A 16,226-nucleotide genomic window follows, 5' to 3' on the forward strand; every position below is an offset into this window, starting at 1 on the left:
TCCCTAAACCAAAACCTGAAATGTCAGACAGACTCAGTGATGCTGGCGAAAGAAAAAATATAGGTTCATAGGAAGCCTGGTGCCATGGGGGGAAATGACGACCCCAATCAGCACCTACTGCACTGCTCCCCCAACCCCCTTCCTCACCAAAACATTTGGCCCTTTTGAACTTCACATGTAAGTTTCAAAGAGCATGAGAAATATAAAGAAGAAAGGAGGAAAGAGGAAGAGGCAGACATGCTAGAAAGACAAGGTGGGAGGGTTTTTTCCCACTTAGTGAAGTCAAAAGGAAAACAGGAACTACACCCCGTGACTGCCTTCTACCCTCCTAGAGCATGAAATCTGTCTACAGAAACATAGTAAGGAAAAAAACTTCATGTGTTTACACTGCTACCCGAAACTCTTAGTTTGTGCAGTAACCAAGGGTTGGTTGGTCTTTTTCCTTCCTGCAAGAACGCTGTGAGCACGTGAGACTGAGCTTCTGTCAAAGGGTGGGAGCCAACCCTCTAGCCTGCTTGCTCCAGGAGAGGACGGTCTCCAGTGGGGACCACACAGCCGCCGTTTCTCACTGGAGCAGAGAAGTCGGCTCCACAAAGCAGAAGAGACAACCTTGCGCAAGGCCATCCCCCAGCTGATAGAAAGAGTTCACTGTGGCTTTGGAGACCCACTCCCACCACACCCCAATCTTATAGAGAAGCCAAGGCCCCAAAAAGCAAGTGGCCTGCCCAGACTCACCCCCTAGAGTTAGAGCTGGCCCCCAGGTTTCTCAAGAAATAACTTGTCAACAACTGTTCCCACTTTCCCACTACTATATTCCTCCTACAATTCTGCTTCTTCTTCTGAACACATTTTTCCTATCAGTTCTACCCAAAGAGTTCATACAACGCAAATATGCAGTCAGCAATTAATTTTCGTCTTCCAAAACCAGTGGTTTTATGACAGCTATTTCTCTAAATTTTAAACAAATAAATAGATAAATAGATAAATTTGTGTGTGTTCTTCTTTGTTAGACAAATTTCCCCACAGTCACCAGAAGTGAGATAGAAGTTGAAATCTGTGACAACAGCGATCAGCATCTCTCCTGACAAAACTGTTTCTAGATGTCTTATCTCAATAAATAACTAGCCGTTAACAAAAGCAGGAGGTGGATTTACGGCAGGATTTAACTCTATCACATATGAATTGTAGTAAATGTGTTGGCGGTAAAGCTCAACGAATGGCCTCTTCATGAGATGCTGATGCAAATGCAAGGATCACAGGTGTTGCTGCATCTCATCTCCAGAGAGATGTAGAGGGTCCTGAAGAATGAAGATATGAAACCTGTAAGCCCACCAGAGCATGCTTGCTTGGAAAAGGTCTGTTCTTTAATTGCCTCTCTGAGTATATGTCTCTGGATCAGTAGCCACATTCAGGGAAAAGGCTAGTGAAGTTACTGACAGTCAGAAAACCAGGCTGGAACAGGCTCATTGCACCCATGACTGAAGACAGGACACGGCTGCCGTGGTGGAAGAAGGGGAGTCGCCCCGTGATCTCTCCCAGGCTGAGCCATCAGTTTTATTAAGGCTGAAGTTAATTTGACTGCCTCAGTTTCTTTTCCGGTCTCCAGTTGCCACTGAGCTCTCTACCTGTAAGGTCATTCATGCTAATCCTGAAATTCTACCCCCTCGCATTCCCCAACCATATTGCAGACCCACAAACTCAGTGAAACTGTCCTTAGTTGCCACTAGACCCTTAGAGGCCTGCAGAAAGGCCCTGGGCTGGTACTCAGTGACCCCTGAAACTGTGTTCCTACTTAAACCATAACATTTTAATACTCAAATTTAAGGAGAAAAAAAGATGTAAGAAATCCTCCGAGATAAAAGTCAAGGATAAAAGGAAGCCATTCTATCATTCTCGAAGATTCCTGTCATTCTAGAAGAGGCTCTGCTATCACAATACCTGTTTAAAAAATACAGATCCAATGAATTTTATCAATTCTAACAATCTGTAACTCAAGGGGATATTTTTTAAAGTACCAAATGTATCATACTTACTTATTAGTAACAATAAGTTTATGGATAACTGCACATTCTTGTTTCACCCTGAAATATATATTCAATTACCTGGACAAAAGTATTTGCTAATAGCTAATTTTCAAAATGAGAGTTATGACATGAATACATAAAAATGTAAAGCTAGAAGAGATACATGAATACTGTACAAATCTGTAACAAGCCTTTGAGAAGCGTAATTCCTCATGCTGTCAACAATTCTATTTTAAAGGAGATTCAAAAAGTGTAAATCTATTTCTATCATGTCACTGATATTTGGACAACCAAAGATCCTATTTATCACTCTCAACTGTCCAGTTGTTACCAGCTAAACAATCTCAGGACTTCTAACTCTGACAAGATTCAGGGTTTCTGAAAGCAAATCTGTCCTGTCCCCAAGTTCTTGTTTCATTGTTGTAGAATTATGGAGGAATTCTGACAAAATGCTGGAGATAACCCTTCTTCCCCTGCTGATTTCCACTAAACAAACACAGAGCAACCTTCAAAGGAAGACTTCAGCAAACAATACAACTATTTGCTTTTTCCCTGGTTGGGGATGTGTAGCATATAGAAGAAATGAACCTTTCTCCTAGTAATGAAATACCTGTCAACATTACATGTCATAGAAAAAAGAAATTTCTCAACCATAATCATAATGCCAAAGCAAGAGGGCCCTGCAGGGAAGGAACTATCAAAGTCACAAACACCCTGAGTGATACAGAAACACAAGCAAGCCCACCTCCATGAGCAATCCATTATTTGCGGAAAAACTTGACTGGGTAATATTCCCTGTTGTTGGAGGAGGGTTTTCCAAGAGAATTTTATGATAAAAGGCTTGGTGACTGTATCAACAAAACAACCGCTTTGTTTGGTTTACATCTCGGAAGGGTCAACATCTTCAGATGCTCAACCTTCTCCCAGGCTAAAAAGTGTTTTTTTTGGAATTTTTGAATTTTATTTTATTTATTTTTTTATACAGCAGGTTCTTATTAGTTATATCTATTTTATACATATTGGTATATATATGTCAATCCCAATCTCCCGAAACAGTGCTCAAAGGACTTGGGGACAGACAAACCCAAATCCCTTCACTGCCTTCTACTTCCTGCAGGCCAATGTCGCTGTGCAGCAAACTTCCCCAGACGTCCTTAACTCTTATTTTCTTGAATTAACTGGCCCGGTAGACAGAAGGGAGGTTTTGGAGTCAGAGAAAGCAGGTTTTGAATCCTGACTCTGCTCTGGGACCCTAGGGATTCTGAGTCCCTGTATCCTCTCCATTAAATAGAACAAATAATGTATATAAAATATTTAGCCAGTTCCGGGAACAAAGGAAGTATCCAGCAAACGGCAGCTATTTACAATGATTAGTGCTGCTGACTTCACAGGGTAAAGCATTCATCAAGGATGGGGCACAAAATGGGCAGTTTATTAAAGGAATCTCTCTTCTCCCTTCTTTGTCCACAGACGGCATGATTTCCCCCAAGGGCTTTTCCAGAACACACTGGAACTCTCTGCAGTGCCCAGCTCAGTGGGAGATGTGAAAGGGTTATGCTGGTATCCTCATGCCACTTCTGCCATTGTTGTACCATAAACCCCCGTTTGGGGACCCCACCACCCAGTTATACTATTCTCCCACTCTGGGGGCAGTCAGCTCCTCTGTTCCATGCAGGCCACCGTCCTCCACATCTTTAGCACCCAGCACAGTTTTATTCTCCAGCCCACTTCCTCCAGCCTCCAGGTGAATTACCTATTTGCAATCTGGGCCTTCTAATTCCTCCATCTCTTCAGCTCTCCCTACCATCTCCTCCAGTGTACCAACTTCTCAGCTGGTCCCTGCTAAACTGCAAGCCATGTGCAGCAAGCTACGGTGTCTCAACATCTTACCATCCTCTGCCACACTGAGCCCAGAGCCCAGGACCACTTGGTGCTTGGAAACACTTGTGGAATTTGAAAGCCTCTGAAGTCAGACCTCAGGGATGAGAAAAATTAGTTAAAGCAGGTTCACCACGGTAACATATCAGAAATGTCATTGAAAGTACAGGTTCAGGTAGTCCAAAACCATGACAAAATTTCCAGCTGTGTTCAAAGAAACACAGGTTAAATAGGAGTACATTTAATTTGGTTCTCCCCAAAGCCACTCTAATCTGTTGGGAAGGACATTCATTTTCATGGACTTCATGTGACCAAAGGAGAATCTGTAATTTGCCAGACTGAGGCTCTAGAACCCCTGTAAACATGGCAGCAAACAAGTAAACATGCCAGCTAACAAGAATACCTCCCCTAGGGGCTCAGCCACTGATACAGGACTGTCAGCATTGTTCAGGTGCCTTGAACTCTAAACCCATAGACTCAAGTCAAGAACTCACTCAATGAAGCATATCAACACCTGGATATAATTTTTCCACCTCAACACTTTATTCCTTTTACTGTTGCCAAAACAAGTTATCTCATCTCCAGGCTCTTTTCCATTTCTGGCTCGTAGAATATGTGACCAAACCCAGCAACCTTCTCCAGAACCTCCTCTTTCACCAGCCAGCCCTTGAGACAGTGCAGGCACATGTCATGTGTCCGAGATGCCTCTGTCCCTGCAGCCCAGTGGGGACCAGCTGACCAGGTAGGTGAGGATGTCGTCAGGACTCCACGGCAGGCACAGAGGTACAGGGTCTGAGCCCTGCCCTTCCAGCTTCATAAATGAACTCCTTCTCTATAACAACCGAAACAAACCACTTTGCTGGCTGCCTCACTGAATTAAAGAGGAATAAGACCACAAGTTTAAATTCACCTACCTGTGATTCTGAGAAACAAAAAATGAAGGATGGTAGCCTTTTAAAAACAAATAATGGCAACATGAACTCCATTATTTGAGGTCTGGGAGGATGCTCCCAGAGGAAAATGATCTCTATTATTCCAATATTATCATAATTTTGAGTATTCCTTCTAGAAAGTGCTACTGTCATTAAGATCTTCACAAATCAAATATTTTACGTGCCAGATAAAAAAGTGCTTAAGGAAAGATGAAACTAAACTACTGAGTGGAACTCCTGCTAGCCTCTTTTTCAATTGCGGTTGACAATGGCATTTAAAAATGCACACACTCTCATCTCCCAAGCGACCGTGTGCTAAGTGTCTACATCAGGTGAGCACAGAGTCCCCAGTGGAGCTCCACCTGAGGACAGAGTGCCTTGCTGGTCTCTGCAGCCTCCAGGGGCATATCCACTCCCCTCAATGGAGGCCATTGGAACCTAGTGTCAGACAGCCAAGGAGAAAGCCACACTGTGATCATGTGAAATGGGACTGGAGTTGGAAACTGGAAAATGGCACTAATTCCACTAAATTTGCAAATCCAGCAACAGGACTGACAAATGAATAAACACTACTTGACCAAAGGCTTTCTTTACCTTGAACTCAAGGTCCTTACTATAATTAACACAATCATTAAAGTTAAAAAAAAAGAAAAAAGACCTGATAAACTGCCTTTAATCACAATTAATCCTAAATGGCCAAAATTAGCATAGGGTTTTTATACTTTTGCATAAAGGAAACGCCCCAGGAAAGACTCAACCTTTAGGACTTCTGTGGAGGTTTCCTTCTGATTTGAAAGGAAATCAGAAGGAAATTACAACCAAAGAGCAATGTTTATTTAAGGGAGTGAGAAAAAAAAATCCAGTTGAAAAACCTATTAAGATTCAAATTGGACCAACAGACAGAATAAATGAGGTCAGTTCAATATTCAAAGATTCAGTGTCCATTGTAAGCTGAAAGGACAGACTTAGAGACCCAAGTTCTTTTTTCTCTCCTAAAAGGACACTGTAAATACTACCCTAAATTCTGGTACAGTAGCGAGAAGCCTGGATTAAAGAGGCAAGAAGCTAAGGTTCTAAGTTCCAGTTACTGACTGCTGGGGAGTCAATTTAGGTAAGACATTCTACCACTCTGAGCCACAGAACAGAAAACAAGCTTTTATGATAAATAGACTGGAGTAGAAGGTCTTCTGAGTCTAAGAAAACTGCCTGGAGCTTGGGTTTCAGACACGAGTTTGAACCCCCGGCTCTGCCATTATCGAAGCGTGTGAACCAGGAACAAATTATTTAACTAGTCTCTGTATCAGGTGCACCATCTGAAAAATGGGGCAACCTCAATATTTCCCCAAATGCAGGAAAGCTACACAAGATGAATTTAAGCAGTACTTAAATTCCATGTAGAGGATTTTAGGGGATGGACAGGCACAGTATTAAACACTCAATCACACAATGAGAAAACATTCTTTTCAGCACTTCTTTAGCCTTTGTAAAAACTTTTTTTTCCCTATCATGTATTGGCTTAACAAGACTGCAATATAAGAAGCAAAACCTATTACATTAAGGAGAAAGTTTCTGTTTGATCTTCTCTTCAATGTCTCTTTAACACGTGCTTAATTTCCCTTTTTTAACAAAGTGAGAGCAAGTCTCAGAGTCAGTGCCTTTAGAAAGCAAGTTAATTTATAGACAGACTGTTTAAGAAATAATTTGCTTTCATTCTAATTATTTTAAAAATTACCTTTTATTTGAGACAACTGATGTCAGTTTTCAATTTAGAGAACCAATATAAAGTTAACTTTAAAAAATATATGTATTGATGATTACAGAAGTGTGAGTCCATTGAAATAATCTGAGGGGCTTACACGCTGCCTACCGCAGGATCCAGTTAGGAGAAAATATGGTAATGCAGGGCAAGGCCTAGCCCACACCGAGCTCATCTACCCCCGGTCGAGGGGCAAAATTTCCATCAGTGAGGAATCAGAGTAGAGGGTACAGTGCAAACAAAAGCTGACCACGAAGCATGGCTGTGAGATTCCAGAACGATGAGAAGCCAAAAAATAGCAGGAAGGGGTTCTTAAAGTAGAAATCAGAGAAAAGAGGAAAATCCATAGAGGGAGAGTCAGTTAACAGATAGTTACTGAGTCAGACTACATGCTCATCACTGGTGAGAAAATCCAGAGCAGTGGATGCCTCTTAAAGTCCAGGACAAAGCTGTCAAAATGGTCAGTCTTATGTCGAAGAGCCTTGAATGCCAAGCTAAAGATCGTCATGGTGGCAGATCCTTAAAGTCTTTTGACATTTGTTCAGCACCTGGTATTTACATGGTGTTTGAAAAATATTTGCTGAAGAAATGAATTTCAGTTTAATGGTATTTTTTGTACATTAGCCATAGACAGATACACACACACACACACACACACATTTTTAAAATATTATGTCATCCTCTTCCTTCCTTCGTCCAGTACCAGAAATCACATCTCACCCCAGCTAAGGTAAACTGCCACTTCCATCCCAAGACCCTGCATCTGAGAGTGGAGAAGAGTCTACAGATCAATCTAAAGCCATCAGTCTGTGGGACTTCCTTGGTGGTCCAGTTGGTAAGACTCTGCAGATCCTGCATGCATGCTGCAACTGAGTCCGCATGCTGCAACTAAAAGATCCCACATGCCACAACTAAGACCCAGCGCAGCCAAAATAAATAAATAGAGATAGATAGATAGAGAGAGAGAGAGATAGATAGATTTAAAAAAAAAATAAAGCCATCAGTCTGGGCCTTTACATTCTCTCTGCTTTTCCAAGGAAAGCTGCTGCTTCCATCAATGCTGCCTTTTATGTCAAACTTGGATCATCTAAATACCAGATCCAATTGAATTCAAGCTGTCATCCCCTTGGGGACTTGCTTCTTCAAGAAAACAAGCTTGGCTTGACTCTTGGCAAAAACTATTCCCAACCAGGCATCCCACAGAAATTTTGCAAAGCAAGTGTAAATAGGGATATGAAACCCAAACAACTTCTTAGCAGTTCCTTCCCTCCTCCCATGCCTGCCCCAATCCTGAAAACTCTTGCTCCTTTTTTTTCCCCTTCTTCTTCCTTCTAGTCCTAATCTACTATGATCTCTGAAACAACTAATTCAGAGCAATGCTTTAGAAAACTTTGTGTCTTGCTCATCGACCCCCAGTGAAGGTCTTCTGAGATATTTAGAAATATTTTCATAAGGTTAGTCCAATTCTCATCCTTTCTTGGAGGATGAATGAGTCTTAAAAGTCAGCTTTTTTTTTCCTATCATGTATTGGCTTAACAAGACTGCAATATAAGAAGCAAAACCTATACTCAAAATGGAGATGTCCAGGATGGAGAGTTCAAATGAATATTTTCTTTTAGAGAGATTCTCCAGATGCTGAGTCGGAAATGAGACAAATGTCTCACTGTGTCTCACTACATCATGTTTGTTCCATTGAAATTTATTGAGATCAACCAACCCCTCCTTCCCTTGCATTTCGGATGAAACTCCCCTTTTGGTTCTATGATTCAAGTCTTCATCCACCTAATGCAGATTAAATAGGCAATTCCAACACCCTCAGGCTTCTACCTTCCTCTCCTCCCACCATCTTCTTTTCTTCCATCATCACTCTCATCAAAACACTCATAAAAAAAAAAACAGAAACAAAACAAAACAAACAAAAACGCTCTTTATGCATTCCCTGGGTATTTCCACTCCACCTCTCAAAACCCACACGATCGATCTGTTACACTAATGCTGAGCCTGTCCCTCAGGACATTTCTCTGGGCAGCTCCAATCAAAGAATCATCCTTTTTCCTGAATACAGACATAGAGTTAGAGGACGTAAAAGCTTGAATGGCTCTTTAAAAGTCACGTACTCAGCCGCTTTCATCTCATCAACCAAGAAACTATATCTCAGAAAAGTAAAATGACTTGCCCAGGGTCACATGACTCCTTAGTGTGTTTCTCAAATTACATGTAGAATATAATTACGTCAAATTGTATGTAATTATATGTAAAATTTGGAGTGTACATGCCTGTGTATATTTTTTCTCTAGAGAGAAACCATAGCTTTCATCATATTCTCTATGTAGTCAAAAATCCTCTCCCAATAATTGATAGCCACTGATTAGTTTTTTATATACAAAATTCTTCCTAGGAAGTGTCCCGGACTAAACACCAGTCATCATAAAACATCTTGACTTCAAGACTAGCCAAATAAACTGTTTTGACTTCCAAATGCTTCTTGGAAGTTGGATTTGGCATAGAAAATGTTGCAGTTCTAAACAAATACACACACACAAACAAAATGAATAAAAGAAAAGATCCTATACATAAAAGGTTATTTTGGGTTTTTTAAAAACTAAATTCTATTTTTAAGTAATTAAATTCTAAACTACTTAGTGAATTATCTCATTCTTATTTTTAAAAAATAAATTAATGTGCAAATAGAAGTAGTTTAATGTGAAATGTCACAGACTACAACACTTTCTCAAATCACAGCTGCCTCAAGAAGAGAAATGAAGCTGAATGGAGTCAGAATTGTTTGTTCTACAACAAGTAAACTGGCCTAGGTACATACTAATATTTCTCAGTCTGTCATAAACCTAAACTTAACTAGAGTTTTTCCTCATATAATTCTATTTCTAGAATACAAGAATTTAAAGCATTTTATAAAATGTTTTTTTGTTTTTTGTTTTTTCAGAAAAAGAATCTTTATTTCCAAATGAGCAACTAAACACACAATGGACTCAAATGGCATGTTCCTAAAATTTTCAAACCAAATCCATTTACAAGGCACAGCTTGTCTTGGAATATTTCTGATTTCCTTAGTAAGCACCTTGGTATTACATATAGGCACTATTTCATACCTACTATGATCTACTAAAAAAACAAGTACTTTCTCATCAACACACTTTTTTTCTACTTTGGATCAATACCACTTCAAAGTTTTTTTAGATTTTACCAAGCATTCTAAGCCTTTTTCAATATTTTCCATTGATAAAAAAGAGGGTTTTTTTTTTACTTCTTTAGTAATTAATAGTTAAATCTGATAAAATCTTTTTATTTTTAGATAACTTCACATAAAATGTCCCACATTTTGAAACATAAAGTATTTCAGCCTTTTCAAGTTGTCCAGGTTTTAACTCTTCAAAAGGAATATTAACCAACCAGCTGTTGGTAGGATGGTTGAAGGATCATAGAACCTTCATACTCATTTGATCATCCTTTCTTCATTTCTTTATCCATAGGGCTCACCTTTTGAGAGACAACCTTAGGCATTTGCAATACTGTTTTCTGTAGGTTCGAACATGCTGTCCATTTAAATAGTTCATTAATGACACATTTTTCATCACAAATTATATTTACTTCCCATTTCTGTTCATGCTTTTTCAAAAACTCACAAGAAACTGTTTTATTACTTACTCTTGAAGCAAAATAATCCACAGTTTTGCTGTCCCATATTTCATCAGGCTCATTCCACTTTACTCCACTAAGGAAAGAATGAACCCCTAGCTTTTCTGTGATTATCCCATCATTTTAATTCATCTTTAGAATATAGAAAACCAACATTAGTTCCCCATTCTCTTTGACTTGTTTAAGTCAGCATTTACTGAATCCCCTTCCATATCAAGGAGGGTGAATTAAGGACTAGGAGAATGAATCAAAGCCCTCCTGGAGAAGCACACACTCAAGAAGAAGACAAATAAATGTCAACTATAACAACAACAATGAAAACAACAACAAAAACGCAATTAAACCCATGACATGAATAGTGCTGTGATCCAATCCTATGGGAGCAAAAAAGAAGGGGATAATTAATTTTAACTGTGTGTTGGCAGGAAGGTGTGAATTCAGGAGAGCTTATGAGAAGGATGGCATTTAAATCAGGTCTTAGAGGAGATTTTCAAAATGGAAAAAGACAGGATTTCAAATTTTCTTTTGTTTTAGGAACCAAGTCTTATGCTCCTCAGAGTAAATGATCTTTGCTTTAATACAGCTTATCGTCTCAACAGAATGCAGAACAACCAAAGGCTCTACCTGAAAGCAATTTTACATATGAGATTTTCTTCCTCTGGCTTCAGATATTTCCAAAATGTGCCTCTTTAACAACACCTAAGCTGGTTACCTACCCAGGGAACTATTTGCAGTCAGAAATACCCAAATGAAAAGTGAGACTCATTTTTTGCCTTTTGCTAGTATTTCATTTGTCAAAACTCTGGTATTTTAATGAAGTCCTTACCCTGCTATTAGTAAATTCATGGAAACCAGACTGCCTGGGATGCAGCCTCAGCTCCTCTACTTACTTACAAACTCCATGATCAGGCTACTTACCCTGTCTATACCTCAGTTTCCCCATCTGTAAAATGCAGATCATAAAAGAACCCACCTCATATGGTTCTCATGAGACTGAACTAAATTATTACATGTGAAATGCTTGAAACAACACTCAGCATGAGGTAAATCAACAATAATGTAACTTTTTATCAAGAAGAAATCTTTCCTAAGAGTTTATTTCTAAGGTGCTACACCAATTTAATAAGAAAAAGAGTTTCCCATCCTGCTTCACTTTTATTAAGCTGACTTTGAAACTGTATGTACTTTCTCTTTCAGAGAAAGATGCCTTAAGAAAAGGCTAAATTTGATTCCTAGACAGTAATGGCAGTAACAGAAAAACGGTTTATTTCAGAAGGTCCAAGACATAATTAGGGATAAAACAAGCAGAAGTCATATTGTACAACAACCAATTTTTTAAAATCACCAAAATTAAGACTGACAGCTAACTAATAGTTCTCTTCCCTTTTTCTCTCCTTTTATTATTTATTTATTTATTTATTTATTTATTTATTTGGCTGTGCCGAGTCTTAGTTGCAGCATGCGGGATCTTTAATTGTGGCATATGGGATCTAGTTCCCTGACAGGGGATCAAACCCGGGCCGCCTGCATTGGGAGCTCGGAGTTTTAGTCAGTGGGCCATAGGGAAATCCCTTCCCTTTTTCTTTTGTTCCTTATCCTTTTATAGCCAAATCCTCTGTCTATCCATTTTCTATGCATCACACAGGAAAAGATTTCGAGATCATCATAGACCTACTCACAAATACTTGACTAAAACGAGAGTAAATTTTTCATTTTAAACCAAGTAAAGAATTAGAGTTGAGCCAATTTTATTGTCTGTCCTTTCCATGGTGTTGCAATCCCTACACAACCAATGTCCCAACAAGCTGAAGAGAACTTGGCTGGCCCACTCATAGCAACAAGGGAAATATAACACAGGCTGCAGATTCTGATAAAGACTAGAGCAGATGAATATACCAGAACTCAGCAAGCATCCTCACAAAGTCCTCTGCCCATAGCAACTGAAATTGTACCACCTCACTGCTTAGTGTGGGAGTCAAAGAAATCTGGGGCTCACTGGCTGGGTTCAAAACTTAGCTCTGCTGGGGCTTCCCTGGTGGTGCAGTGGTTGAGAATCTGCCTGCTAATGCAGGGGACACGGGTTCAGGCCCTGGTCTGGGAAGATCCCACATGCCGCAGAGCAACTAGGCCCGTGAGCCACAACTACTGAGCCTGCACGTCCGGAGCCTGTGCTCCGCAACAAGAGAGGGCACGACAGTGAGAGGCCCGCGCATCGCGATGAAGAGTGGCCCCCGCTTGCCACAATTAGAGAAAGCCCTTGAACAGAAACAAAGACCCAACACAGCCAAAAATAAATTAAAACAAAAACAAACAAAAAAAACCCTTAGCTCTGCCACTTGCAAGGTGTGTGTCTGGGGACATGTTCGTTACCCTCTCTGTTTCAGTCTGCAAAATAGGGATAATAAGTGGATTTGTTGTAAAATTTAAAATAGTATTTGAAAAACATTTGTATCAGTACTTGGCACCTGGTGCTATTTAACAGTGTCTATTAAATAAATATTGCAATAACTTTGGCACTTATGATTATTTCCACATGCAAATATGAAGAAGGTTTCAGTTTCAGTGTAGGCCCTCTCCCAGAATAGTTAAATTAAAACAAATTTTCAGCAAGATCTTTAAAATTTGATACTGAGGTAATTGACCGTAAGGAGCATTATACTTTCATTATTCCTTTAACATCCAGAGAGTAAATAAAAATGTATTTGGGATTCGAGAGTATTTTAGAAATGTAAAAACCACACGTCTATTGGTATTTTCTAGATTCTAAAAAAAGTTCATAATTAAGGAGTCTAAGGTAATGTCCATTTATCTTAGGAGCTAAACATTAAAATAGCAAAGATACTAACAATTTACAGTCACTCTGAATACAGCATAAGCAACTTGGTTTATGGGAAGGAAGATCCCCTAAAAAAATTTTTGATGGAAAAATATTCCAACTTCTCTCCATATAAGGTAAATACTACAGAAGATAATAAAAAGCTGTGTTGCTGAGTTTCATTCGGTTTCATTCATTTTTAATAACATAAGCATTAACGTTTCCTAGAGCAGAGGTTGAAAACAACCAAACCCTAATCACCCTTTTCCATCCTAAGCTACTGTCTTACACTGTCTCACATGAACTGTAAATATGCCCTAAGTCAAAAGGTGTCCAGGGTCCCTTACAGGCCTCTATTTAGATGTAAACTGAGGGTTGAGATTTCAAGTGCTCATCTGGAGGGGAGACACATATCACAGGTATCCCCTTCACAATCAGATATGTCATTCTGGAACACTAGGCTGGTCCCTGCAAGGGGGCTAATGAATTACTCTGACTACAGTAGAAATTCTTACCCCTTAAATGAACTGTGGTCATCGAAGGCTGGTCACTCTGATTCTACTGCTTTTTCTCGAGTAAATACTAATGTGTTCTGTGTATCCAATGTTTTCCCAAAACTCTATCATAAATTAATGCATTAAAGCTCCTATAAAAGGAGCACTTGGGGAACAAGCTGACAATGAAAACTTTGTACTTGAAAATTATTATACCATCAGAAGAGGTTCTACTCCGGAAACTTCTCCATGCTTTCACACTTTCTTTCATTTGGGAGAAATGCCTCAAGAGAAAGATATGAACAAAAGAAAGCCTCCGTTAATTTGTGATAGGTATGAGAAAGATGGGCTGAAATATTAATAAAAGGGGAAATGAGAAACTAAGTACTTTTTTAGTTGGGATTTAAATTTTGTCTGAAAAGAAGATCAAAACTTGGATTTGGGTCCCAAACTATTGTTAAAAGAACCAGTAAAACTCTGCTTTTGAACTTGCAAAATTTTGTGAGGTGTTCTTTGTTGGGGAGGTGGGGACCGAGCCTAGAAAGTGACTTGCTGATTTTCATCACCAAAGAATTTTTTTAATATCAAATTTGTCCTCTATTATATTAATGTATATACTACTCGCTCAGTTTGTTGTGTCACTGAAAAGTGTTGGTTTTAAAAGCTGATGGTATCGCTTTTGTAGTGCCATTTCTTTCTCTCTCGCTTTTTCTTTCTCTCTCCTTATTTTCTTTTATCTTGTTTATTCCCTTCTTTTTGATAAGTGTTGAAAAAGAGGCACCTACACACAACCCTGGCACTGGCCCACGCCCCAAGAACCTTCCATTTAGCAACGCTCTGGGAGTTGGGAACCATTGTAACAAAACAGAACCAGACGCGCTTTCGCCTGTTCCCCAGGTTTCCTCCCAGTCTGCAAACACCCGTCTTCACCGCATCTCGGTCGGAACCCTCGAGCGACAACGCCTCGTACAGCCCGGCCTCACTCCGGCCAAGGAGCCGATTCCCAGGCCACCCGGCCAGGAGGCGCTGTGGATCAGTCCCCCCGTGGCCACCCGCAGCCGGCGCCCAGCCATCCCTCCCCCCACCGCGGAGCGCAGCCCGCCAGCGGAGCTGCGAGCTCTGCACCGCCCGCCGGGGTTACTCTCGGTCATTCCGCTACACCATCCCGCCCCAGCTTCCCCATCCGTGCCCGGCCTGAGGCTGCCCCAGGAGACAAGCAGCAAAGGGCAGGAAGATGGGGCACAGGGGAATGGGCACCTCAGCTCCAGGTTTCCTCAGGCCCTCCTTCTAAGTCTAACGTTTTTTTAAAGAAACAGAACTCTCGTCGCCCCAGCTGCGTCAGGGATACCAGCTCCGGGGAGCTTACGGAGACCGTAGAAAGGACCCAAACAAAGCCCCCCGAGGCCTCAAATGAGCACTAGCGCTATGAACCCGGTTTGGTGCACCTCCCAGTCGCGTTCTTGGAGAACAAGAACGCGCCGCCCCAGTCCGGGGGCGCAGGGGACCGATCCTGAGACCAGAGTCCAACTCGCAAGAACGGAGGGGAGACTGAGGGCTAGCATTTGTCCGGGTGGGCGCCGGCCGACCCGCAGCCAGAGAGGATTCCAGCCGGCTCAGGCGCTTCCAAACAAAGGGAAGAGCTCAGTGCCAGACCTGCCACTCTCCCCACTCCGGCTGCAGCGCCCCCAGCACCACCAGGAGCCCCCGATTCCACTGCGCCCCAGGTACTGCGCTCGGGTCTCCGCGCCCAAAGATGCTCCCCGGGCTCCACCGCCGGGCGAACCCTGAGCACAGCGACGCCGCGTCTTTGGGTCGCCAGAGCTCGTCCTAGGACTTCTCCCCCCCTTACACCCCCGCCCCATTTGCGCTGCAGGAGGTGGGGACGTGGGGGGGGGTTCGGACTAAAGTCCCCGAAACCCAGCGTTTCCCAAGGTCCCCTCGGCCCTGAAACAAAACAATAATCCCAGCCCAAGTTTCTGGAGAGCCTCTTACCTATTTTCCACTTCTTGTTTCCGGCTCTTTCCCCCACCCCTTGAAAAACCCTTCTGGGAAAGAAGTGGGGGAAAGGGAGCAAAGCGCCGCGAGAAATGGGCTGTGGCGGCGCTGGTCACGCGGCGCCCCCTGTTCTGCCCACCTGCGCCCGGGGAGAGAGGTGTCGGCGCCGCTCCTCCGGCCCCGGCCGCACTCACTCTTCCTCAGAATTACCGGGGTTTTGCCGCGACTAGTTCCTTTTATAGATTCCGCTGCGCTGAGCCCAGGGGTTACTATCGGTCAAAGCCTGTTCTCTCCCTCCTTCCCCGCCCCCTTTCCCGGCCTCTGTTTATGTAGTTCAGTCACTCAGCAGAAAGCACGTGGAGCCGCGCCCCGCCCCTTAAACGGGCGACGTCCTGCAGCGCGCGGGGTTGGGGGCGGAGGGTGCTGTTGGGGGTCTGCGCCCCTCGCCCGGGCCTGGGTCCGCGCCCCTCGCCCCTGCCCGGACGGCCAGCCCAGGACCAGCGGGAAACGCCGGGCTTGGGGCTGCGCCTAACAGAGACTCTCATCCAGGTTCAGGGCAGCCAACAGCACGAGTGGACATCGCTTCCTCTAAACTCTTGCTTTCAGCAATTTTTGTTTCCTTTGTTCATTTACTCAGTCGGAGGGACTTAGGGGGCGGAGGGAGGAGGAGGAAGG

General features: G+C 42.2%; 1 protein-coding gene across 1 annotated transcript in view; it reads right to left on the reverse strand.

The window, feature by feature from the left end:
- ABCA1 (ATP binding cassette subfamily A member 1) overlaps positions 1-15,756 on the reverse strand; it is a gene marked incomplete at its 3' end in the record, with an annotated part of 136,627 nt that extends 120,871 nt beyond the window's left edge. The window contains exon 1 of the mRNA XM_079705857.1: positions 15,549-15,756. The remainder of the gene's footprint in view (positions 1-15,548) is intronic.
- Positions 15,757-16,226: the final 470 nt, after the last annotated feature.

Source organism: Hyperoodon ampullatus (assembly GCF_949752795.1).
Source record: "Hyperoodon ampullatus genome assembly, chromosome: 6".
NCBI lineage: Eukaryota > Metazoa > Chordata > Mammalia > Artiodactyla > Ziphiidae > Hyperoodon > Hyperoodon ampullatus.